This window comes from Apteryx mantelli, chromosome 3, assembly GCF_036417845.1.
Source record: "Apteryx mantelli isolate bAptMan1 chromosome 3, bAptMan1.hap1, whole genome shotgun sequence".
Classification (NCBI taxonomy): Eukaryota; Metazoa; Chordata; class Aves; order Apterygiformes; family Apterygidae; genus Apteryx; species Apteryx mantelli.
In genome coordinates this window covers 108,038,454-108,065,047 of record NC_089980.1, presented here as the reverse complement: position 1 = coordinate 108,065,047, position 26,594 = coordinate 108,038,454, and the positions used below count along the sequence as shown (strand labels likewise).

General features: G+C 37.8%; 1 long non-coding RNA gene across 1 annotated transcript in view; it reads right to left on the bottom strand.

Annotated features, from left to right (window-relative positions):
- Positions 1-5,280: 5,280 nt before the first annotated feature.
- LOC136991687 (uncharacterized) overlaps positions 5,281-26,594 on the bottom strand; it is a 30,400-nt gene continuing 9,086 nt past the window's right edge. The window contains exon 3 of the long non-coding RNA XR_010883907.1: positions 5,281-5,310. This is a non-coding gene — a long non-coding RNA (uncharacterized lncRNA). The remainder of the gene's footprint in view (positions 5,311-26,594) is intronic.

The following is a 26,594-nucleotide window of genomic DNA, read 5'->3' as shown; positions in this document are numbered from 1 at the left end:
AATATAAAGAGTTGGTAGTGCGCTGCAGCAATTTTTTTCTCATAGTTTTCTGTTGGAAAACATTTGAGTAAAACAAATGAAATGTTTATAAACTGTGGCAATTTCTTTAGGAAAAAAAAACTTAAAATAATCCTTTGGTACAGTTAAAACATAAAGTTTTAACATGCTGAGTTCTAGTTGCATTGTTCCAGTTATTTGCCCATTAGTAGTTTTCACTTAAGCACGTAAGTAAATTATAAGATATTGTAATATCAAAATCAAATTGAAACAGATTGTTTGATTATCTTTAGAAATGGTTTTAGATATCTAATTTCATGGGAAAGTCTGAATTCGGACATTTTGTTCTGGTCTGCAATTAAGAAAAACTTCAAAATAGTAGAATTTCCCTCAAGATGAACAATTTCATTCAAGGTTATTGAATAACTCCATATTTTTTCTATGTATTTTAAAGAAAAATATATTTTTTAATTTTATTTAGTCTGATAATAAGTCTTTCTCTCATTTTCCTCCAGCAAGTTCCAGAGGATGACAACCTTAATCCTTCCAATGGATTTTTCCATTCAAATCAGTTTTCTCTAGCTATATCAAGCCAGCGTAGGTTATATCCATGAAACCTATTCAAAGGGAGTTACCTCTGACAATTAATCAAATAACCTTTAATAAACTTTAATAAGTACACTAAATGCATGTATGTGCTTAAAAGGATATCTAAGGTTTTGTCATCTGGACAGAAACATTTTCATTTGTCTAAGTAAAAAATACGTTTAGATTAATCAGGCAGTTTATCTCTCTGAGAGATATACTGTCATTCTATATTTCAGCTCAGAAAAGGAACAACCTGCTGATTTTATACAAACAATGTATTTTACAAAACAGAATTCCTTTTGAAAAAAAAAAAAAGTTAAAATACCACATTCCAAGGAGGTGCTGAATCCATTGTATGGTGTCAAATATAGATATTCATACTTCAGTTGGTTGTTTCTATAAGAATTTAAAGTTAATATATATACATGCATATTTACTACATATATAAATTACTTTTATAATTATGTTCATAGAAATGACTGAATTACAGATTAGCTTAAAAATTAATTGAAATTGACTTAACAAACTAACAGACAAAAAAATATAGCTACCAAAACAGAAAGCCTGTCTGGCCATTTAAAGTTTCTAGATGATCTATACTCTTGCTTAAAAATGTGGTTTCCTTTCACTGAATTATTTTCCTTTTTCAAGCATACAGCATATATTGTTGTTTTAGTAGTATCCATCAACATTCTAAATGAGAGTTTGAATATTCTGACTCTGAATCATCCTTTTCCTTCCTACCCCTTTCTTTTACATTTTGTATTTCACTATGAATGATCTTTGCTTGATTCTCAGTGACATCATTGCCTCTACTGTTTAATTTGAACTCTCTTGAGCACATCTATAAAAACATTTTTGGTTGCATTTCATCCCCACTTTACACAATGCCTTCTCCCTCTCCTCTCACAACTTTGGAATGTTTTTTTAAATATCTTCAAGTACACCAGAAGTACAGGCAGGGATGATATTCAGTGCCAGGTACACTGGCACATTCTTCTGCATTTCTACACTGATTCTGGTTTGAGGTATGTAGTAAGTCCAAAGTCTCTGCAATCAAGTCAGTGGCCATAAACAAATATCAGACAGGTAAGAGTGAAAGTAGTATCAATTCTACTGCCCATTTTGTTACTAGACAGTGGATTAAATACTATTGGGCATGGAAAAAAAGTTGCAAAATCAAGCCATAATAAATTACCAATGCACTTAACTTTTTCTCTGCTATGAATTCATGAAAACATTGACTTCCAAGTTCACCAGCTAAATGTCTTTTATCAAGAAGAAAATACCATATATACAAATTGCCAAAGTGTTTTTCTCACAGGACAAAAATCACACAAGCTTTCCTACTTAGGGTTATTCTTCAAGCTCTTAATATCTGCAGATGCAACAGCTTTTGATTTCATCTTCAACAGCCAAAAGGCATGAGCAGATGGGACTCAAAGAGCAGCTAGATAAGAATTAAACCCAGCAACTGATTTGTAGAATTCTTGAATTGAACAGAGTGCCTAGTGACTACTACTTTTGTTTTTCAATGTTTTTTACAGAACAATATGAGAAAGCTGCCCCACTTGTTAAAGAAGTTTAGGATGGCTTGATAAATACACCATTGGATTCTTTATTTCACTGCAGCCTTCCAGTGAGGTTTAGGGCTGCCTGTTAAAGGTCTAGATCCGCATGCAGAGCCAGGCTCAGTTTTGTATTTTTGTCTGTAGATATCCTTCCAGTCCATTAATTTCTTAATTCATTGCAAGTCACAGAATCACAGAATCACAGAATCACAGAATCGCTGAGGTTGGAAGGGACCTCTGGAGATCATCTAGTCCAACCCCACTGATCAAGCAGGGTCACCTAGAGCACATTGCACAGGATTGCATCCAGGTGCGTTTTGAATATCTCCAGAGAAGGAGACTCCACAACCTCTCTGGGCAACCTGTGCCAGTGCTCTGTCACCCTCACAGTGAAAAAGTTTTTCCTCATGTTCACATGGAAGTGTCTGTGTTTCAGTTTGTGCCCGTTGCCTTGCGTCCTGTCGCTCGGCGCCACTGAAAAGAGTCTGGTCCCATCCTCTCGACACCCTCCCTTCAGATACTTGTACACACTGATAAGATCTCCTCTCAGCCTTCTCTTCTCCAAGCTAAACAGGCCCAGCTCTCTCAGCCTTTCCTCATAAGAGAGATGCTCCAGTCCCCTAATCATCTTTGTGGCCCTTCGCTGGACTTGCTCCAGTAGTGCCACATCCCTCTTGTACTGGGGAGCCCAGAACTGGACGCAGTACTCCAGATGCGGCCTCACCAGGGCTGAGTAGAGGGGGAGAATCACCTCCCTCGACCTGCTGGCAACACTCTTCCTGATGCACCCCAGGAGACCATTGGCCTTCTTGGCCACAAGGGCACATTGCTGCCTCATGCTTAACTTGGTGTCCACCAGCACTCCCAGGTCCTTCTCCGCAGAGCTGCTTTCCAGCAGGTCAACCCCCAACCTGTACTGGTGCATGGGGTTATTCCTCCCTAGGTGCAGGACCCTGCACTTGCCTTTGTTGAACCTCATGAGGTTCCTCTCCGCCCACCTCTCCAGCCTGTCCAGGTCTCTCTGAATGGCAGCACAGCCCTCTGGTGTATCCGCCACTCCTCCCAGTTTTGTATCATCGGCAAACTTGCTGAGGGTGCACTCTGTGCCTTCATCCAGGTCACTGATGAAGAAGTTGAACAGGGCTGGACCCAGTACTGACCCCTGGGGGACACCACTAGCTACAAGCCTCCAACTAGACTCTGTGCCACTGATCACAGCTCTCTGAGCTCTGCCATTCAGCCACTTCCCAATCCACCTCACTGTCCACTCATCTAACCCACACTTCCTGAGCTTGTCTATGAGGATGTTATGGGAGACAGTGTCAAAAGCCTTGCTGAAGTCTAGGTAGACAACATCCACTGCTCTCCCCTCATCTACCCAGCCAGTCATTCCATCAGAGAAGGCTATCAGATTGGTTAGGCATGATTTCCCCTTGGGGAAGCCATGCTGACTACTCCTGATCACCTTCTTTTCCTCCACATGCGTGGAGATGGCCTCCAGCATGAGCTGCTCCATCACCTTTCCAGGGATGCAGGTGAGGCTGACTGGCCTGTAGTTCCCTGGGTCCTCCTTCTTGCCCTTTTTGAAGACTGGGGTGACATTGGCTTTCTTCCAGTCCTCGGGCACCTCTCCTGTCCTCCATGACCTTTCAAAGATGATGGAGAGTGGCTTAGCAATAATGTCCGCCAGCTCCCTCAGCACTCGTGGGTGCATCCCATCAGGGCCCATGGATTTGTGGGTGTCAAGTTTGCTTAAATGATCTCTAACCCACTCCTCCTCCACCAAGGGAAAGTCTTCCTCTCTCCAGACTTTCTCTCTTGCCTCCAGGATCTGGGGTTCCTGAGGGCTGAAAGTCATTCAGACATCCCCCACTGTGCACTTAAGAAGGAACTCAAAAGATTTGTTACACCAAGAAATACTTAAACTAGATCGTGGTGAGAAGGGTATTACACCCAAATTATAGTGAAACCTCAAGAACATGGTACTAGACCAAACACTTTGTGTAATTTATGTAGACCTAAAAAACACACCTTATATACAGAGCCAATTAAAGTATTAGCAATCTAATCAAAGAGTTATTTTTAAACCAGTTAAAATGATGCCAACAATTACAGTCCAAAGTATCCAATTATTACAGCTTATTTCCAGTAATGACACAGTTAAAATTGATATACATGAAGTTTCTAGTATACACATTTCTCTGTGTTATGCTCATCCTTCCAATGTGTTGTTACAGCAAGCTGTCAGCAAAAAGGTTCTTTGCTGGAAGGAATATGATGTTGACAGTGGGGGTTTCTTCCTCTTTATTCTTGAGTCCCTTTGTTGTTAATTTTATATGCTTGATAATGAAGTTCACTTACTTTGCATTTCTTCACTGGTCCACAAATCCCCTGTTTTATGACAGCTGTAATGTGGTATGTTTTATGTATGTTGGATGTCTGTTCTTTCTTCATTACCCCAAGGCCTGTTCTGTGCAGCTCCCAGGGCTACACTCCCTTCATGACCAGGAACTGTCCATTTGTGGTTTGTGTCATCTCTGGTATCAGCCTGTGTTCGCAATTACAAGGCTTCTGCTGTCATCTTGTGCTTGTGCTTTTGGGGGTACCCTGTAACAATCCTTTTTTTTTTTTTTCCAACAGCCTTCAAGCTGTTTTTTCCTAGTAACACAACTAATGTTTTATTAGCACAGCCTAGTCACACATCTTTGCTTTAGGGTTACTGAACAGTTCATTCTACATACATAACAATGCAGTAGAAGATGTACATTTATCTGGAGATACATATAATGCTTTGGTAACTCCTTTTTATGAACTTGTGCTAGTTGCAGTAAATACACTGGTATATGATCAAAATCTCTTTACAGCAAGACAGATGTGTCTCAAAATACAATTTCCAGAGGAAGTTCAGCTTATTCGATCTCAGAGCAGGATATGTAGACCCTCTCCTGGTTAAGCGTAATGCAGGGCAGGTGACAATGAATCTTAGCCTCATAAGTCATTTGTTTAAGAATTACCAGCCTCACTAGGTATGTCAGAGGTTGAGTTTATCTCCTTCCTCTTTTCTCTTCAGTCTTCTCTTCCTCTTTTCTTCCTCAGTCTCTTCTGAATGCTGCATCTAGTTCTGGGCATCGCAATACGGGAAGGTGTTGATAAACTGGAGGGAGTTGAGCACAGAGCCATCAAGATGGTCAGGAACTGGGAGATGCTGAGTACTGGTGTACTGGAGTACTTGCCCTGTGAAGAGAAGCTGAGGGAGCTGGGCTGGGGCAGCCTGGAGAAGGGACGGCTTTGGGGGGCCCTAACAGCAGCCCTCAGTGCCTATGGGGGGGGTTAGCGAACAGAAGGAGACAGTATCTTCATGTTGGTGCGTGGCGGGATGATGAGAGACAACAGACATAAGTTGAAACAGGAGAGGTTCAGCCTGGATATAAGGAAAAACTTTTTCCCCAAGAGGACTGTCTGGCAATGGAGCAGGATGCACAGAGAGGCTGTGCAGTCTCTATCCTTGGAGGTTTTCAAGACCCCACCGGATAAAGCCCTGAACAACCTGGTCTGACCCCATAGCTGACCTAGCTTTGAGCAGGAGGTTAGACTAGAAACCTCCTGAGGTCTGTTCCAGCCTGAATTATCCTATGATCCCGTAATCATATGAAAGGGTTCTTTTTTTTTTTTTTTCTTTGCTGTTCTTAGTTAATGTGACTTGAAACCTGGATGTTCTAGGATCATGCTATGGGGTTATCCTCGTGCTTTCTCTCAATTAATAAACACATCTGATATCTTTTAAACTTTTCAGCAGGAAAGAGTAACTAGTGTCAAGAATAAGTAATAGCGAAGTAAAAAAGCTTCTGCTGGAGTAATGTGTAAAACTGATCTTTTCCTCCTTTGAGTTCTGTAAGAAAGATGTGCCTATTACCAAATGTCAAACTACTTTAATTGCTACTGAATATTCCAAGTTTCTTGGTTTCTGTAGATTCCCTTCCTAGACAAGGCACTCAGAAACGTGATTTCTTTGGATCTTTTGTGAATCTAATTCTTTTAGTGCGTCTGTGATTCAGATCTATAATATAAATGTTTATACTACTCTCTTTTCCCAGGCTGAAATGACGATTAAGTACTTTAAAAGGATGGAAGATGTTAATACAAAGCTACATTAAGGCAGTTACTTAGGAACATCTTTTTTTCATGAAGTGTTTTTTGTGCAAATTACAAATCAGAAGCACGATGAAAAATGCTGTTTCCGTTATTGGTGAAAGTTTTCTACTAGATGAGTAATACACTTATACAGGTTACACTTAAACCTAAAGCTATTACTTAGCTCAATCCATTCATCTTACAGAAATATTTCATGTGAATATATGTACTTTAAGCCAATGCTGAAAGAGCAGAGTTGCCATTTCTAATATGCCATGAACCTGAATGGCATATTTAGATAGTATGGTGTGGTTTGCTGACATAAGCCACATAATCAATATGTATAAACGTGTTTTTAATGATAATACCAGGAAAATAGTAAAATTATATAAAATGTCATTTTGAAAACCTGCTATTAAATTTCTTGTCCAAGTTTTGTCCAAGTATTAGTGGAAACACATGCTAAGAACATATATGTGCGTATATATATATGTGCGTATAAATATGATTAACATTCCAAAATCCTACTGCTAATTTAACATGCTTGTTCATGCTGATAGAGATATACAGTTTTCTTTTCAGTCATTTTCTTGATCTAGTTACTATTTAGCTTCCTGAATGGTTTTCATGCTTTCCATTTGGAAATAGTGTCAGAGAATTAATATTCAATTCTATTTATTCAGCAAATTAAATTTACATAAGGCTTGGTTTCTTATCTACTATGAAAAAAAGTTTAGACAGAACCGGCTACTAACATATTAAAACTCAGAAGTTACTAGGCTGGAAAAAAATGAGATGCAAAGCTTCTCAAGAGGCTTTTAAATATATGTGAATATTATCTACAAAGGGTGAAAGAGATAGGTGTCACTGAAAACCTCTGTGACACAAAATCCAGCAAGCTTTCAAATGTTCAGCCAGGTGCCAGAAAGCGATTGACAATTTTAAGTGCAAGCTGTATGACCTTGACAAAAGATAAAACCAGAAACAGAAAACAAAAACAACCTAACAACCTCATGCTGCTCCTGTGCCATCAAGAAAGAAGCACAGAAACATCATCTGGCAAATCCAGACCTTTCAACTTCTATGTTTATTGTGGACTACTTCCTACAAATGTTTCTAAAGACACATTTTATCACCACATTACCATATATTGTAAGGGGAAAATTATGATTAGCTACTTAACATCTTTGGCAGATGTGTATGAGAACATTTTAAATGACTATATAAAATTTTCAGCATTAAAAACCATGTCTCAAATATAATTTGTTTCATTTTTCTGTTTAATGAAGTGTAAAACAGTGATAAATTGTAAAATGCTTTGTAAAGACTGTTCATATTATTTGTATAATGCAGTTGGTGAACTTACTGTGTTTCAAAAAGCAAATTAGTTGATGGGATGGAAATGCAATTTGCAGCTTAAAGATCAAAAAGCAAAGCAATAACGTGGCACCATTGATACTTAATTAAATTAGTGTATAGTTCACTTAAAGAGGCAGCTTCTGAGCTTTAGCATCAATAACCCTTTTAGCAAGTCCAGGGTGGTGGACTTTTACTTTAGGCACTTAAAGAAAGGAGACTACAGTCTGATCTCCATAGGGAATTGCTTGTGCCCCCACAGAGCTCCACTGCCTTTAGCAGGGTCTAGCGGGCAAAGGGACAAACACAGGGAAAATAATGACAGAGAATCAGTTAAAGGATTGGGGCTTCTCAACTTCAACTTTATTACTTTTTTAACAGGGATAAATGCAGAATATGAAGAAGCAAGCTCTCTGGGCTTTTATTTAGACTTTGCAGTAATTTCTTCATCTGGATGTCACATGAGAAATTGTGAGGGCGAATGTATTTTCGGAAAATGTGAACAGGTAAAATTGCATAAATTGTAGCTGATTTTAGTAAGCAGTTGTACCTCCATGTGCTTTCACTCATTATGAAACTTCCATAAACTAAGAGAGTCTGTGTCATACATCTTACAGATTTCATAAGCAAGGTACAACAGGAACAAGTTAAGATATGTTACTTAAAAGGGTCTCTACGCAGGTGTAACAGTAAGACAGTTGTAGTTTAGGCAAAGACAGCTTTTCCTCTGCATGCTACAGCAGGCACTGGAGCTACAGAAAGTTGAAAGAAATTTTGAAAGTTAAAACATATGAAGTCTGTTTGTGGTAGGAATCAGGGAAAGAGGAGAATGAACAATAAATATGAGCCAGGAAGAGGGATGGGGTCCCTTGAAAGCTGTTAAGTGAAAGTAACATGCCACATAGAAGAACATATAGAGATATATAAAAAATGAGTATTATTTTCTCTGATGATTATTTTATTTGGTAACCAAAAGTTAAAATAATAATATGGTATTCTCCTAGTTATCCCAAACATCTATTTAATAAATAAACTATGAAACTTTAAAAAGGAATTATGTTGTTCTCCAAGCATCATGGAATATAATTGTATTAGCAAGAATTGTCTAGAACTGAGAAAGCATTCAGGCATGCTGGCAGCAACATAACTTTATTAAAAACAGTTCAACATCTTTATTAATATACTTTTTTTCTGTAGCTGCACTGTAACTACAGATACATTCAAGAAGAAGGATTTCTTTCCTTTTACCACCTTTTTCTAGATGTTCAAGAAAAATAAGGCTCCTGATCCTGTTTGAGGCCTTGATATTCTAATAATTAACCTTAATCTGCTAAAAGTTTTACTCCTTTGAATGGCTATCATGGTAATTATTTGGGGTAATTTTTCAGCTTGTGTACTTAGGAAGACAGCTTTAATGTGTTGGATAATGTTTCCTATGATGACCTACAGAATATATCTGCAATACAGTGATTGAGATACAAATTTCGTAAGGCCTTGTGAGTGGCTGCTGAAAAGCGTGCAGTCTCCTACGCATATAAACAAACAGGAGGAGACCATTTTATTTTTAAGCTCTTCCTCACCCAGAAATCATTTTGACAACATACAGAGTGTTCATTTTGCTTATCTACCACATATGCACTATCTACATTCCCAAGAGTGAATCACAATCAAGTCCATTCAAACTAGAGACAGAAAAATTATCAGCTTAGAAATGCACTCTCTCCCAGGCCTCATTAGAGGCAGATGCCAAGATACTCCTTATGCCTTTAAAAAATGCTGTTAATATTAACAGCAAGACTGATAAAAATGTCATAAAAATGTAACAAACATCTCTTTCCCAATCTATAGAACAAACAACCTTAGTTACTAAGGACAAATTATAGCCCCAAGAGGAAAACCGTATGCAAGTGGTAACATAATTTCATAATTGTGAAAAGGCCAAATATTGATTCCCTGAGAGTTCGTGCTTTGTTTGCTGCTACACAGATGGTAGAGAACGATTCCTTTCATTCATAGCCAGTAAACAGAAAGGCCAATCTATCAGCTTACATGTGTTTAACGCAGAGGAGGAATTTGACCCAGTTTGTCCTTGTCTTCCTGTTGCTGAAAGATTAAGACTGATACTTCATAACAGATGAAAATGCTATTGTGGCTTCAAGGAAAAGGACTCCAGAATGGCCATTAATCTTTTCACCCTGATCCAAATTTATAAAAAATCATGAAAAAAAAGAAACATCTTTAATGCACTCCGGCATGATTTTCTTCTACAACAGAAAGAAGCCACTTGAAAGGCCACTTCAACATTATTCTGTATCTGTTCCAAGATACACCCAAAACTTAGTACAAACCAATCTCTGCTCAGAGCCATAGAAATGACAAGTGACTAAACAGATAAAATGCCCATTTTTATTAACATAAAATCAATATTTTGAACATGAAACATTTGAATTACTATTTTGTAATTCAGGTCATTGATCTCCCTTATCTCCTCTCCTGTACTTGTTATGACATGCAGTATATATGTTGAATATAGGCTCTAAGTCTGTGTAGTTAGAGTCATACCTTTACTTGTTTTTGTGAATGACCCAGTGCATCTTTGGTCACTGAAGGTGTAGAAACAAAACAGTAGTAAAAATAGAAATCAAACACCATTAGTCAGAATAATTATGCTAAATAAGGTTTAAATTTTAATTTAAATTTCAAGCTTAAATTTCAATTGCAAAACTGTTTTTCATTCACCAAAGGAAAAGGAGACCATCTGCCGAACAAGCAACAGCAAGGTAGTGCTAAGAACTTCTTGAGGTATAATAAAATTGCAGTGTCAATCTGCTTTAATTCTGGGATGATATTCAGGCCAAATTTCATATAAAACAGTTTCTTCCAGTTTTGCCTTTTCTCACAGTGCATTCAGTTTCCATTCAGTTCTTGCCTTAACTGTTTCTGTATCTTTCATGTCCCTGTTAGAACTTCAGACAGTCATGACGACCACGGCTGGACGGAGAAAGATTGTATAGGAAAACTAAGTAAATGAATGTCTGGAGCATTTAGATAAACTAAGTCCTAAGCTAAAAAGCAGATATGTAATTGCTGCATGATCTGAATAGACATGTCAGACTTCAGCCTGTATCTGTGGCTTGCTTTATTTAGGAAAGCATATAAAGTTTACATTAAATTCTTTGAATACCAATCTTTTAAGTACATTTCCAACCTCTGTGAATGCAATTTGCTTTGCATATATCGCTCATATGCTTATGAATGCCAAACATATGAGATCACTAATATACTGAAAATTATTTCCGTAGTAATAAATATTATTGATTAGGAAACTAAGTGAAGATTGAAAATTGCATATCTATATGGAAGTTGATATCTATTCCTCCTTTCTATTCAAATAAAACTTGTGAAATATGTTTGAGTTGAGAACTCTATATCTTTGTATTCTGGAATAATTTGAATGGTAGCAAAGTTCTACTCCCTAGCATTTATGAAACACAGCCCAATGGATGAGAAAGGACAGTTTTAATCAAATATAGTCACAAAAAAGTTACTCATAATGTTGTTGGTTAAACCTTTATCAACATCTAAAACGGAGATACGACATAAAATAATTGATATATATTGTAAATTTGTTAATTTTTTAAAACATGAAGGCACTGGAATACGGTCCCTCATAAATCAGAGGAAGTGTACTTGAATATGCATATATAAGCACTTAATATTTTTTATTTTTCCACCGTCTTTTACACCAATACGATTTAAAAATTACTGTTTACTAGGGAAAAAGACCCAGGTTATCATCATGCAAATGAAAAAAAAAAGTACTTATACAAGCAAGAAAGTGTTAGGAGTAAAATATGTGTCAGGGATGAAGATTCAAAACCTTGATCTAATTTCAAAAGCTCTACCTTTTAGGATGACTGGTTTCAGGAATTGCTAATGGTCTATAGGGTCTTTTTGCAAAACATTAACACCATCCATTGACCTCATCATTAGTAGACATGAATTACTTGGGACTCTAGCTCCTGCTGTGAAGTTGTCCACATTACAATGTTCATGCTTGTGGTTGTCTTAGCAGCCAGATCTGGTACTAAATGGGCCATAAAATGTACTAACATATGTTAGATAGGACTTCTCCAGAAAAAGAGAGAGGAAAAGGAAAAAACAAGGCACTTTCAAGATTATTAATCTTGAAGCAAGGGAGATAAGAGCATGACACACTGTACTTGCCCATACTGTATTTATTCTAAAATACTTACTATATGCGAACATATTGAGTTTAATTCTACTATTAAAAAATGTTATCAGCAAATATGGAATTTAGTCACTTCATAGCTAATTGCAAGTTTTCTGTTCAAGACTGAGGAAATGGCAGGGCTCCATTCATTTAATTTTAAAAGCATTTAATGTGTTTCATAAAAAATTGCATTTAAATTTTGAAAGACCTGCAGGAAAAGAAGAAGGAAGTATGGAAAAAAATACTCTGAAAAATTACTCTTTCTTTACATTTCTGTGTTACATTTTCTTTCTTTACATTTCATTTTTAGGAAGTCAAGCAAAGGAGGCAGGAGACCTGCATGGATGAGCAAGGAGCTCCTGGCAAAACTCAACCAGAAGAAGGAAGTCTACAGAAAGTGGAAAGGGGGACAGGCCACTTGGGAGGAATATAGGAACGTTGTCAGAGTATGCAGGGATGCAACAAGGAAGGCTAAGGCCCGTTTGGAATTAAATCTGGCAAGAGATGTCAAGCACAACAAGAAGGGCTTCTTCAAATACATCATCAGCAAGAGGAAGACTAGGGAAAATGTGGGCCCTTTGCTGAATGGGGTGGGTGCCCTGGTGACGAAGGATGCAGAGAAGGCAGAGTTACTGAATGCCTTCTTTGCTTCAGTCTTTACTGCTCAGGCCAGCCCTCAGGAACCCCAGACCCTGGAGGCAAGAGAGAAAGTCTGGAGAAAGGAAGACTTTCCCTTGGTGGAGGAGGAGTGGGTTAGAGATCATTTAAGCAAACTTGACACCCACAAATCCATGGGCCCTGATGGGATGCACCCACGAGTGCTGAGGGAGCTGGCGGACATTATTGCTAAGCCACTCTCCATCATCTTTGAAAGGTCATGGAGAACAGGAGAGGTGCCCGAGGACTGGAAGAAAGCCAATGTCACCCCAGTCTTCAAAAAGGGCAAGAAGGAGGACCCAGGGAACTACAGGCCAGTCAGCCTCACCTGCATCCCTGGAAAGGTGATGGAGCAGCTCATGCTGGAGGCCATCTCCACGCATGTGGAGGAAAAGAAGGTGATCAGGAGTAGTCAGCATGGCTTCCCCAAGGGGAAATCATGCCTAACCAATCTGATAGCCTTCTCTGATGGAATGACTGGCTGGGTAGATGAGGGGAGAGCAGTGGATGTTGTCTACCTAGACTTCAGCAAGGCTTTTGACACTGTCTCCCATAACATCCTCATAGGCAAGCTCAGGAAGTGTGGTTTAGATGAGTGGACAGTGAGGTGGCTTGAGAACTGGCTGAATGGCAGAGCTCAGAGAGTTGTGATCAGTGGTGCAGAGTCTAGTTGGAGGCCTGTAGCTAGCGGTGTCCCCCAGGGGTCAGTACTGGGTCCAGCCCTGTTCAACTTCTTCATCAGTGACCTGGATGAAGGCACAGAGTGCACCCTCAGCAGGTTTGCTGATGATACAAAACTGGGAGCAGTGGCGGATACACCAGAGGGCTGTGCTGCCATTCAGAGAGACCTGGACAGGCTGGAGAGGTGGGCGGAGAGGAACCTCATGAAGTTCAACAAAGGCAAGTGCAGGGTCCTGCACCTAGGGAGGAATAACCCCATGCACCAGTACAGGTTGGGGGTTGGCCTGCTGGAGAGCAGCTCTGCGGAGAAGGACCTGGGAGTGCTGGTGGACACCAAGTTAAGCATGAGGCAGCAATGTGCCCTTGTGGCCAAGAAGGCCAATGGTCTCCTGGGGTGCATCAGGAAGAGTGTTGCCAGCAGGTCGAGGGAGGTGATTCTCCCCCTCTACTTAGCCCTGGTGAGGCTGCATCTGGAGTACTGCGTCCAGTTCTGGGCTCCCCAGTACAAGAGGGATGTGGCACTACTGGAGCAAGTCCAGCGAAGGGCCACAAAGATGATTAGGGGACTGGAGCATCTCTCTTATGAGGAAAGGCTGAGAGAGCTGGGCCTGTTTAGCTTGGAGAAGAGAAGGCTGAGAGGAGATCTTATCAGTGTGTACAAGTATCTGAAGGGAGGGTGTCGAGAGGATGGGACCAGACTCTTTTCAGTGGTGCCGAGCGACAGGACACGAGGCAATGGGCACAAACTGAAACACAGACACTTCCGTCTTAACATGAGGAAAAACTTTTTCACTGTGAGGGTGACAGAGCACTGGAACAGGTTGCCCCGAGAGGTGGTGGAGTCTCCTTCTCTGGAGATATTCAAAACACGCCTGGATGCAATCCTGTGCAATGTGCTCTAGGTGACCCTGCTTGATCAGTGGGGTTGGACTAGATGATCTCCAGAGGTCCCTTCCAACCTCAGTGATTCTGTGATTCTGTGATTCTGTGATGACTTTGGATTAAGAAGACAATTAAGGTCTTGTTAATGAAAAATGTTCAGATTCATTAATCAAACTTTGTGTTTACTGTGTTTAAGAAATACATTGTATCCTCTATTCCTGTGCTTATACTTTGTTTAATATTTATATTCCTGTTTTATTTTGTTAACATTGCCTGCTTCTACAGTTACTTGTTTTTTAACATTGATAAAATCTATATCAGATACGATCATTTTACAACAAAGTATTGATATTCATTCAGAGCATTTATAAAAATGCATCACAAGTTCAAAACTATACATGACAGAGCTATAACCTTTGGAAACAAAGGTGAAAAGTTAGATATTTTTAATTAGTTTAATCATTCCGTACAAGGATAATGACTTCCAAATAAAGGCATTTTACTTAACATTTCAGAATTAATGAAGTGCCCAAAATAGCAGTTATCATTGTAAGCATTTGTTACCATTTGAAAGCAGACAAACAATAGTTATAATTAATGTTCAACTGTGGAAATTTTGCTAGAAAAATATGCTGTTGTTTATTCCTTTTTACATGCCCATATGAGACACAGCTGATGCTCAAAATGGTTAGAAAGAGCTGTCTAACCTAGAATGCTAGTAGTTAATTAGACTGTTTTGACAGCACCTCAAAGATAAATGGAGCTATGTACTTGTAAAATTTTTCACTGTAACCATCAGAATGGAAGCCTTCCTGTTCATTCCTTGTTTGGTCTCTAATCTTGATTTCAGAAAGACAGATGCACTGAAACAGTCCCTGTCAGTAACTGAGCACAGTAAGGAATTTTAGGCTTCCAAGAAAACTTTCAAGGACATTTGAGTTTTCATTTTCTGGGGTGTAAAAGTTGTGATAAAAGGCTGTGAATGGCTAACACTTTTTGCTAAAACACTTTTCTTCCCTCCTGGTCTTAAATGACAGCTGTACAAATGGAGTTAGAGCAACCCTATATATACATTTTAGAAGTGGTTGTCTTTCTCTAGTACTTAATTCAGAAGAAATGAGCTGTGATTCATAACTTTATTAACTCTAATACAGATTTTACTATTGATGTTAGATTGGAAAGATGGGCTTATAGTCAAGGCATTAGACTGATAGAGACACAATGTGTTACAACAGATTAGCATTTTTTTAGTGTCTTTTCATTAGATAGCTTTTATCCTCAGGTATCCTCAGGACCTCAAATCTCATACAGCCTCACATATCTCATTATGCTTTAGAATAAACTTTAGAAACTTTTTTGGACACCTTTTTTATTTGTGAGGCATCTTATAGCCAACCAGTTTTTCTAGAATTGCTCTCCTTGTGCTTGTGTAGCACTTAGTACAATACAGCCATGACATTGCCTGCCTCATTTAGACATTATTGTAACAACAAAAATCTGACTCTAGATTTAGAAATTGTCTTTAATATGTTATCCAAAGTCTGCAATCTTTGGCTTTTTTTTTTCCTTTTTAAAAATTCTTCAGTGGTTGTTGTATAACTTTTATTTTGTATTTTAATTACCATATCAAAAGTGCACTGTTCTAATAACCTTATTAAATCTGAGAATTACCTCACTGCGTAGGCAGACCTGTTGAAATGAATGAGAATATTCAGTGTGGATAATGTTGTCAGAGCCTTCATTAAAAAGAAATATTACTGTTGGGAATAAGGAAAAATTACCAATAACTATTAGCTGTAGAAGGTATTAAAAATGCACTCTTTTGTTTATAGCCCTTGTAAAAGCCATATAGTTGTTGCTACAGATAATATTGCTAAAAGTGACAACCAAAGAAAATATTAACAAAAGAGAAATCAAATCAATGTCAAGAATAGTGCACGCTAGCTCACATGATGGGAAATTCAGTCACAGTTCTGCACAGGCTTAGAGAAGGGCTAATCCTATAAAGTAACCTGCCAAACTCAGTTTCATTTACACTTGCCTAATGTTCAAGTTTGAGTCAGACAGCCTGCCTTTAAAGTCAAGTGTCTGGGTTAAACTGCACACTGGACCGTAAATAGTCTGGGTTGCTTCGCTCGCTTGCAGCATACAAATTAGTGGATCCCCTAGAGTGACGTGTAAAGCAAGCATGGGATGGACAGATCTGTGTGGCTGTGGATACCAGTATAGCAGGAGCCTAAAAAGCAGGTAGAGCAGGTTTCCAAGCCACTCAATTTGTTCTTTAAAACACAAAGAAGAGGTAAAATATCTTTTTAAGGGAAGCAACTTAAAAAGTATTAGAGAAAAAAAAGTTACTATTTCATAATAGCTCATATCCATTATCTACATTCTGAGATCAATCCTAAGGCTATTCTGGGTAAAGAGCAGCCCAGCTGTAAGCAGGAGGTAAGCTTAAACATTATGACAGTCCCTCTGGGCTTAAAATTTAGGAGTGCAAGAATTATGTTGGTTTGGAGACCAATCAAAAGCTTAAATAGTGAATTGCACATATTATGCTAGTGACTGAATATTCTTCTATAGTTCATAAAAAATCCCAAAGCTTGAATATATTTGCAGTAACTAGTGGAGCAGTTCTGAGAAACAAATGTATACAAATTTCCATCTGTTCACAGAGACAGTATAGTAGGCTACATTCAGCACATAAATGTCTTGTGATGAATAGTTCAATCAGCTAAGAATAACAAAGCAGTTCCAAATGTCTCGTAATCTTTCCTACAGATTTTTCTTTGAACAAGATGTGGACTCCAGCCTGATCCTGAGATTCCTAAAACCAGGTTGGCTATATTTACCTACCAGCACCTGAATGTGAGTGAGTTGACCATATGAACAAAAAACAGTCCAAACCACATGAAGAACCTTCCAAAGCTAGGAAGTCTTGGTAAGAGATGAAAATATTGCAGGAAGACTATCAAAATGATAATACACTGCAAATCAAATCCATCTGAATTCTCCTTGACAACAAAAAGTCTCTATAATGAAGATTTTGCGGACAGGATTTTGAGGGAAAATGAAATAAAGAAATAAAGACATCCAGGCTGGTACTCCCAAAGTACAAAATTACCTCTGAACACCAAATGTAACTGGAAGACACATGTAAAGTTATACAAGGTACCAAAATCTAAGGTATTGTGAGTACAAAAATTATACTTACACAATATTATCCATTTAAAAAGCTTTTTTAACTGATCTGAAACTACAGATTTTTACAGAGCAACATCTTATTTATTTTATCTTTTGGGGAAAACAGAAATAGTGTAACAATAATATAGATCCCTGTTTTCATTGCCTTATATAACTTCCTGTTAACTGTCAGTATGTGTGAAGCTATTATTACTTCATCGCATTACTGGTTTGACACATGCATTAAATCCACTGTGAACAGACACAAAGCAGAAAAAGCACAAGTAAGTAGCAAGATTCACTTTTAATCATATTTCATGGAGAAAATCATTATACCTCTATACGATAACATTAAGCTGCTTTGTGACATTCCAAAACAATGGGTCTTATGGTTGTTTTGAGTGACTTTCAGTAAGGGTTGAGAATCTCCTTGCTTAGGGATTATGACGTATTTAATTATAACTGTGTGAAAAAAAGCACAGGCATTTATACAGCAGATTGCTTGAGTGTTGCTTCAAAAATGTTGAAAGACATGACCACAGCATCCATAGGTTTGTATTAATATTTAGGATAACTTTTTTGAAAAGCCTAGACAGGATTGAGGAAACTAAGCCCTGTTTTTCAAAGAGATTTCTTTTTTCCTTTAGTAAGAAAGAGCAATTTAGGTTGAAATTCATCTAATCCTGCTTACTCTGGTAAAATTAGACATCTAATCTGATTTAGTCATCTAGGACTACAGGACTAACTAGTCCTCTAGACCCTAGAGACTAGTCTTCAGGGGTCTCTGTAACAAATGGTTAGAGAAAAGCACCTTGCAGAGTGAGATTTATTCTCCCTGTCTCAGACACTGATTTTGGAAGGAATGAATCATCACTGCAGGTGCCTGTTTATCTTCACAGACCATGGAGGAAATAGGAGGCCTAACAGCGGCCAGATGTCTAACCTTTAGATGGCAAGAGGTAAGAGAAATGAGTTCCACCCTTTGATAATGTTACTTCTAAACTGTTTTTCTTCAGAGGAATATGCTCTTGTACTATCTTTTTTTTCCACATGAGAAATCCACATGCAGGTGTGTTGAAGACAAAGGACATCAACAGCGCTCTGAGAAGCTATTTTTTCACCTACACACACACAAAAAAAATCCCTGTAGGGCTGGAGTGTTGCTGTTATTGAAACTGATGGTAGAGCAAAGGAAGGTAGTTTTTAGGATATCTTCTTCCCTATTTCTCTCCCTCCCCTCTCATTGTTTTGTTGAGGAAGTGATCTTTTCCAGGACTGGAATAGGTAACACCTCTCTGAAGATCCTATAGGATCTTCAGGCAAACGTCCTCCAATCTGGACACATTCTGTCTGCCCTCTGATAGGACAACACGAGGCTTCACTATTACAGATTTATCAACTGTGACACAGTTAGAATGGGAAACAAGGAGTCAAGGACGTTTGTACCTCATACAAACTAGGAGTTTTCATGTGGCTTTTTTCCCTTGTCCTCACTCAGCATTTTCTTAACAGAACATTTTAAGTGTTCAGAGAACATTTTAAATGCAAGTTCAAATGAGGAAATTATTTAGGCTGCTAATTACACTGCCTTTGTTTCTGAGGATTTCTATACAGATTACAGATGAGGAACACCTACTTGTAGTTTCGGTGTTGGTTTGTCAGGGGGAAGGATAGGGGATGAGCAATCTCCAATGAAACCAGGTGAAACTGTGCTTCCAAGATCTCTTGACATTGCTTCAGCCCAGAGCAAGACAAGGCAGACTCCTTCCCCACTCCACAAGCCACACAGTCAGAGAACTTTTATTACTGGGCAAGGTGGACTTTGCTCTGAAGCAATACTTGCTTTCACAGGCCTTTTTGAGGAAAGAATTTGTCTCTGTCTGCTTATAACATGAGTCTGCTTACCTTTGAGTAATAAATAGTAACTTAGTAATATGTAATCTATTTCATTTCTGGGATTACAAAAGGCATTTTGATAAAAATCTTTTCCCTCTTATGAAGACTGGATAGACCAATGGAAGCAGATTGTCAAAACTCCAGTTTGAGGAATTTTATCCTTTTTCATTTAAATGCTTCTTATTTGCCTAAGTAAAACTATGAACAAGCTTAAATTTGATAGTATTTTGGCATATGACTAGATCTTGACCTGTTCTCTTTATTTTCAAAAGCTTGTACTTCAATCTACTACTACTACCACCCAGCCAATTAGGCTAACCAGCTTTTGATCACATTGTGTTAAGTAAAGATAAGAAAGATCTTTAAGTAAGATATTCCAGCTGACAATTTGACTTGCTAACAAAGAATTATATAAGTGGGTGTCACAGAAATTACAGATGTTACATTTGAAATATGAAATATGACTTCTACCAGGAATGGCTTCATATGACTTCTTCCTACAGTTTTCATCCTTTCTGTAGTTTATTAACTTCACATTACACTTCTATTGGAATGTAAATATTCATTTAGATATATTAGAGTGTAAATATCAGTCAATATGATTTCTTATTTTAATGATCTGTTATTGTTTGCTTGCCTTATTACATTTATTTCAGAATTGTATAAAACAAAATTCTAATTAAAACACTTAGAAAAAGTTAATAATACATATCTCCTATTCAGGAGAGACAGTCATTTATCTCCACAATGGATATCTAAAGTTTAAGCATTAGTATGCCAAGTTAATTCAATGTCATTAGTGTATTTTCAAATATTCAGAAGTACTATTACCTTTGTTTCACTCTACATTTTAAATGTTTTGAAAATGGATTGCAAACAATCACAAACCTGGAAGCTGTAATATATTCTAGTCAGAGCCCAAACACTGCTGCACAAACTGCTGCATCTGTTCACAGCACTCTGGGCCTGGCTCTTATCTAGGCCTCTCCCTAGCACTGACTCACAGGGTGCTTGACCCACCCTAATGAAGGGCCACCTGGATCAAAGGCCCCCAACTCCCTCTGCTCAGGGGCAACCAAGAGAGGTCATCAGCTACTCCTAGCTAAAGCTTCTCCCAGGAGAAGTTAAGGCCTCCTGCAGTTGTCCTTGCCTAGCTTCTCCTTTTCTGTTTGCAGCAATCACCTTTTAGTTCCTTGGGGGTCCTCAGAAGACCCACAACTTCCAACAAGGTCCTCAAGTTCTAGTCAGAGCCCAAACACTGCTGCAGAAACTGCTGCATCTGTTTGCTGCCTCTGTTAGCTGCGCTCTACCCGCCTGGACGTGATCCCATACAGTGTGCTCTAGGTGTCCCTGCTTGAGCAGGGGGGTTGGACTAGATGATCTCCTGAGGTCCCTTCCAACCTCAACCATTCTGTGATTCTGTGATTCTGAAATGAGAGTTTACAGAAAAAAAAACCAACAGTAAGTGTAACAATATATTAATTAATCATGCTTAAGTTATTCTGTATAGTTAATTTTACTCATATTTTGTAGTTGTAGGTAAAAAGAAAATAAGGTTAAAACTGAACTACTTCCAGAGGTTTTTTTAAAAAAGTGTAGGCAAGCAAAGAATGTGGCCACTAGAGTGAATTGGCCTGCATGTTCAGTGCCACAGCAACCAGCAAAATAAAAGTACATGTCATAAGTTAAGTGTAAAGTCATTTACACTTTAGAGCTTGAGCCACTCATTCCCAATGCAATCTTCCATTGAGGACTGTCATCCTCAGCTATGATGGATTTAAGATGATGATGACAACTATGGCAGTAGGAAAAAACTGCCTTTACTTTAAGGACCTATTGGAGGAAATAGGTTTTCTATTGAAGTTATATAGTGTCCACTGTGGTCAGAGAAACCTTCATAGTATCTGCTGCATTAAGCATTTTAAGAATGAGAAAAAAAGGAAAAAAAAAAAACAGATTCCATTCTCATGTAAATTTTTTGCCACATTGAAAAAAAGAAAAAAAGAGAAATCAATAAACTTTCCAGTTTTCTCAGTAGTTTACCACATCTGAGAGAGGGTATAAGGATTCGAATCATCACTGCAAAAATAGTTCTATTGATTTTTGTGTGATGTGGCATAAAGGCTTCATTGGTGTTCATCTTAAATGATACACTCTGATGACTCTAACCTCACCATTATGAAGACTATGACTATTCAGAACCTACATTGATAAAACTTTCATAATACATTGTTTCTTTCTCTCTCTCTCTTCTCACTCTCTGTTGGCTTTAATTCCCATCCTTTTTTTTTTCCCCATATATTTTGTTTTTATAGTGTTTTGTTTACATATTTTGAGCTTGATTTACCACATGGAATTATATTTCATATTATTTAACTCCACCAGGCTCACTGAAGCACTTCAGCAGAGGACATGTGAAACAAGGCATGACAAATAAGAACTAAAATGCACAAGAGATCAAGTGTATGGTGTAACACTGTAGTACACATACCGAGGAACTGATACTTTGGCAGTAGTTGCCTGTGTTAGCAACAGCAGTGAGCGGTATTGAGCTGGTAGCCACAAATTATAAAGCCAGGATTGTGTTATTTGGGGTTTCTAAATGTGACCCATGTTGTGTTTTACACAAAGCTTACGCTTTTGGCATGCTTGTCATGCTTCCTCTCAGCTTGGTATAACGCTGTATTTGGGGTTTGCAGACCTTGAATGGGGCCACAAGATACCACTGTAGAGCTTGTTGTCAGGTAGCCGGAGGGCTGCTTCTCCTCCCAGCTAATATCCGCAGCCATGAGCAGGGAGAAGTCAGGAGGTATGACAGTGGCGATGGTAGCATTAGCCATTAAAGACATCAGCTACACCTCTGAACAGACCCGGACTACCCAGACTTCCATTTTATCAGTGCTCTTGGTTATCCATATAGTCAGGTTACTATAGCCTCTTAACGCTGGGAATCAAACCGAACAATTCTTTGTAAGAAAGAACTTACTGAAATGATCACTGGGCTTAAAACCTGTCTGCAACCTGGGTGCTCACCCTGAAACTCAGACCACAGAAAATCATAGCGGGGACATTATATCTCAAGTGGTTAAAAAGGAAGCATGATTTCAAAATAACGTCTATTGAGGCTGGGGAAACCAGAATGTAAGAAGAGCAGTAGGCCCACAGGGATGGAATCGTGTTCAGGGGGATAGTCACAGCTGATTCAGGGTTCACAGCTGCACAAGAAATATATATGGCTATATACTGTATTTGTATCTACAGCTCTGATCTTTAGCACATGATCACATTGTATTTATTTATGTGATTATAAATTATAATTAATATATAAAATAATATAATATAAATCATTATAAATTATATTATTTATATTATATTTATTTTATTAAAAAAGTGTGTTGTCTTTGTTGAAATTCTTCATTTATTACTCTACAATGCTGGGTCTTTTTATAAATTGTCTGAGATAGTCTGAGGGCTATGTTAATATCTCTCTATTTCACTTATTAGAACCACAAATTTTGCTTGAAGCAAACAAGCAAACGAACAAAAAACCCAAGCACAAGAAAAGAAGCTCCATATATTTGAATAAGATTTTAGATAATATTTGGAAAATGTTCTAATATACTTTTAAAAAAAAGAATATTTAGGCCTAGATTCACTATAGTAACCTTAAGTACTTAGCTGAGACACCAAAGTTCAGACTCCACTTGGCTGGGACTTCCTTTACTGCAGAGAATACCTCCAGAGAAAGATCTTAACCAGGTTAACAATTCCAGAGATGACAGTGAGGCACCTGCTCAGACCTCCTCCCAGCTAGTCCTTTGCCAGTTTCTCATGAATATCACCACAGCACTGGAAAGTGCATCCCTCCCTCTTTTCCAAAGATTTGAGAGGAACTCTGCTGAGGCAAGGCTCTTAACTTAAGTATAATGAATCTGTCATACACTTTCATTCTACAAACATGTCTCCAGGGTCTGAGTTCCTTACTCCCTTCCCTCGGTTCCTTGCAGCCAGCTATTTGTACATTGTGACTCTAACAACCCGTATGAGTAGGGATAATCAGATATGGCTCATTTAGAGTTCATATTCAGTTTGCCACATTTTGATCACCATTCAGTCTTAAGGAGCAAAGCTTTCTTTTTCTTTTTCTTTTTTTTTTTTTTTGGTATGGTTTACCATGTAACTACTGAATCTTCATAAAAGTTGTAATAATGATCTATCCTTAATTATGCAAAACATTTGAATTTCAAATATTTTTGCATACTGAAATCCAACACAATGTATTATTATTTTAGAATGGGCTTAGAAGTTAATTATAAAAAATCACTGCATCTGCAAAATGCATACATATGTATTTGTCTTGCATACATTCGGAAAATCAGATTAAAATATGCATGCTATTAGATAGGTATGCTATAAATACATGAATGTGTTACTTCTGAAAAAAATGAAATAATAAACTTTCATAATTTTGAGTGGGGAAACCTACTTCTGCAGTCACTTTTCCTGGTCATATCCATAAATATTTATGATCTCACAAAACTAAACGGTCATTGTTGGCTAGACTCAGAAAGATCAAAATCTTGAAAATAGTTAATATGCCCTGAAATCTAAATTCTGAACTAGAACGATGTTGCAATGCGCTATTTTGAGGTAAGTAGTATCTGGAGGGGTCCCTCATGACATTATTTTTTCTTGTTAAAACAGTAGTTGGTAGTTCTGATTTCATGTTAGATCCTGCAGTATGATGCAGGTGCTTTGCACACCTACTGAACTACAAGTTGTATAAGTGGCCTCCGTAGAAGGATTCTGCAGTGACGCAAAACTAAACAATCTCCAAAGGCCACTCTCACAATTTCTTGTCACTGCCGAGTTATTACCTGTGAAAATGCCTGGTGGGCCCATAGTTATGCCAATCCCCAACTGACATTTTAGACTCTTTCACTACCATCTTATGCCATCACAAGTTTCAGCATCACGCAGCATCATCAAAATACTGTTAGACAACTACCAAGTAACAATATGAGGATTGGAGGTGCGTAATATCTGGCTACAAACAGCTATTACAGCACTTCCATTTTGTACTTTTGACAATAGATGGAAAAGCAGGTGCATTGAATTTGGGTAATAAGAACTCAAAATAATACTTCATTTTCCTTTCTCTTTAGCTTTCTTGCTATTCATAATCCAAGACATCATTTTATTGCTTATTAACACATAAAATTCCATTATATTAATTCATTTTTTCCATGTTCAGTGGAATGCTTCACTTCACTGTTCAATAAAAACAGTCCAACAGATAAAATTTTAATTCCATACAGAGAAAAAAAGTATTTGTATATTTTGCCCAGACTGTTTGACACTGTACATGAGCTACAGTAAATATAAGCAAATACCTGCGGGCATATATGCTGATCTTTACTTCTGTACTTTATAGGTAGAAAGCTTGAGACAGGAACATCAAAAAATATTAAGAATGATGTGTTCAGGTTTTGCCATCCATATATCTATATATAGGTGAATAACTTTGTTTAGAAGCCACATGTATGGATATATAAATCCCAAACATTAAAAATCATTGTAGTTGTCAAGTTTCAGTAGCAAAATCTGAAGAGAATGGAATTATTATTATACTCTAACTCCTGAAACTGCCAGTTAAGAAAAGCTGTTTTTATGAAAGTTGCTTGAGACATGAGCAACTGAGAAAGCTGAACTTTCAAAGTTTCTTTTTTATTTCACCTCACAATGGAAACACAACTACTATTTTAGAAAACTTCAGACTTTTTTAGTGAAGAAAAGGAATTTTTATAAAAACAAATCACTATTTAAGTTGAAACTGAATAAGCTCTTACTCAGTTTTGCATAATTGTTTCTGGTAAATAAAATACATAGATAATTATTGGTGTATGTTTTTATTAAAAGTTAGGAATAACAAACAAAATTCAACTGCTAAGATGAATGAAAAATGTTGACAACATTGGTTTTCACAAAAAAAATCCTTTTGTTCAAAGTATTTCAACCAGCTACACTACTTTTTCTGCTCTTCACATAATGGACCACATGCTAAAATTATCCAGCTCAAGATAAGTCAGTAATAGTCTTCCTATTGACTTTGATGAGAGCTGGATCAGACCCACTGTGAAAAGCTGTTGATGCATTTGCAGGACTCTGACAACACTGCAGAGTAAAAACAACGCACAAAATATGGCTCAACACAGTACGGAGGAGGTAAGATCAGCCTATATCCTCTGTGTTTTCTCCCCGATGACCTACCAGTGGTTCTCAGTGCACTGTTAGCTTCCTAGTATGTCAAATTAGGTAAAGTCAAAGTCTCAACTTTCACTTCCATTTTTCGGACTTTTCCTGTCCATAAGTGATATAAAGGTGAAGCTGCTGGGACCTCTGGGATAATGTGATTGAAACAACTTCTTTTTTTCTTCTCCTCTCAAACATAAATAACAAGTACCAGATGCACTCTGTAATGAACATAAAGAAATGCTGGAGAGGAAAAGAGCTAGAAAACTTGTCTTTTATATGTGTTAGTTCAGCCTAGTCTTCCTGCTTTGTTACTGTCTTTAATTCCCCCTCTAGTTCTATAAAAACTTCTAGCTGTCTCTTAAATTCATTTATAGTATGTGCTTCAGTGGGCTTACCTGACAACTTATTCCTCACGTTTATTACTTTTAGAATGAAATACTTGTGCTTGAATTCTGCTGCTGTTTCCACTTAAAGGAATATTGTCTACTTATCAGGTTTTGTTTTGTTTTAAATTGACTAATTTTTAAGAAACAGACTTTTTTACTGACATATCCCCCTTTAAACCTTGTACCCAGATCTCACTATCTATAATTGTATCTCTGCTACTCCGCTGAGGTATGGAACAGTCTTATGGATAGGTTAGAAAGATTCAACTACCTCTGCTGAGTCAATGCGCTGTTACAGTAGTACAATCTTGCAGGCCCGCCCTATAACTGTGTGTTATCTTTTCGAAAAGCAAGTCATAGAGATGACATCACATTTGGCACGATGCAGTAACTGTCTAAATGTCAGCAGAAGCAGAATAGCAATGTTTTCCAGGCACCCAACACTCGAAAAGAAATTGACTGACACATTAAATCCATATGTCTTTGAGCATTAATAATGCTAGTGGTCATTTGCAGCATGAGTTGAATTTCTTCCCTACCACTTTTCTCTAAAAAAATAAAAAATGATTGTTTACTGACCTTTTATGAAATAATCCATAAACAGGACTAAAAATGGGGAGAGATTTCAGCAAAACATTGTAGTAAAGGATTGCTTTGAAAGCTATATTGTGTGTTTTTAACCAAATAGTTCCTTTAAGTACCTTAAACTTTGCGAAAATGGAAATTACTTGTTAGCTTGTTTATTTATGGTGGAAACACTAATGAAATGATTTTTGTTTG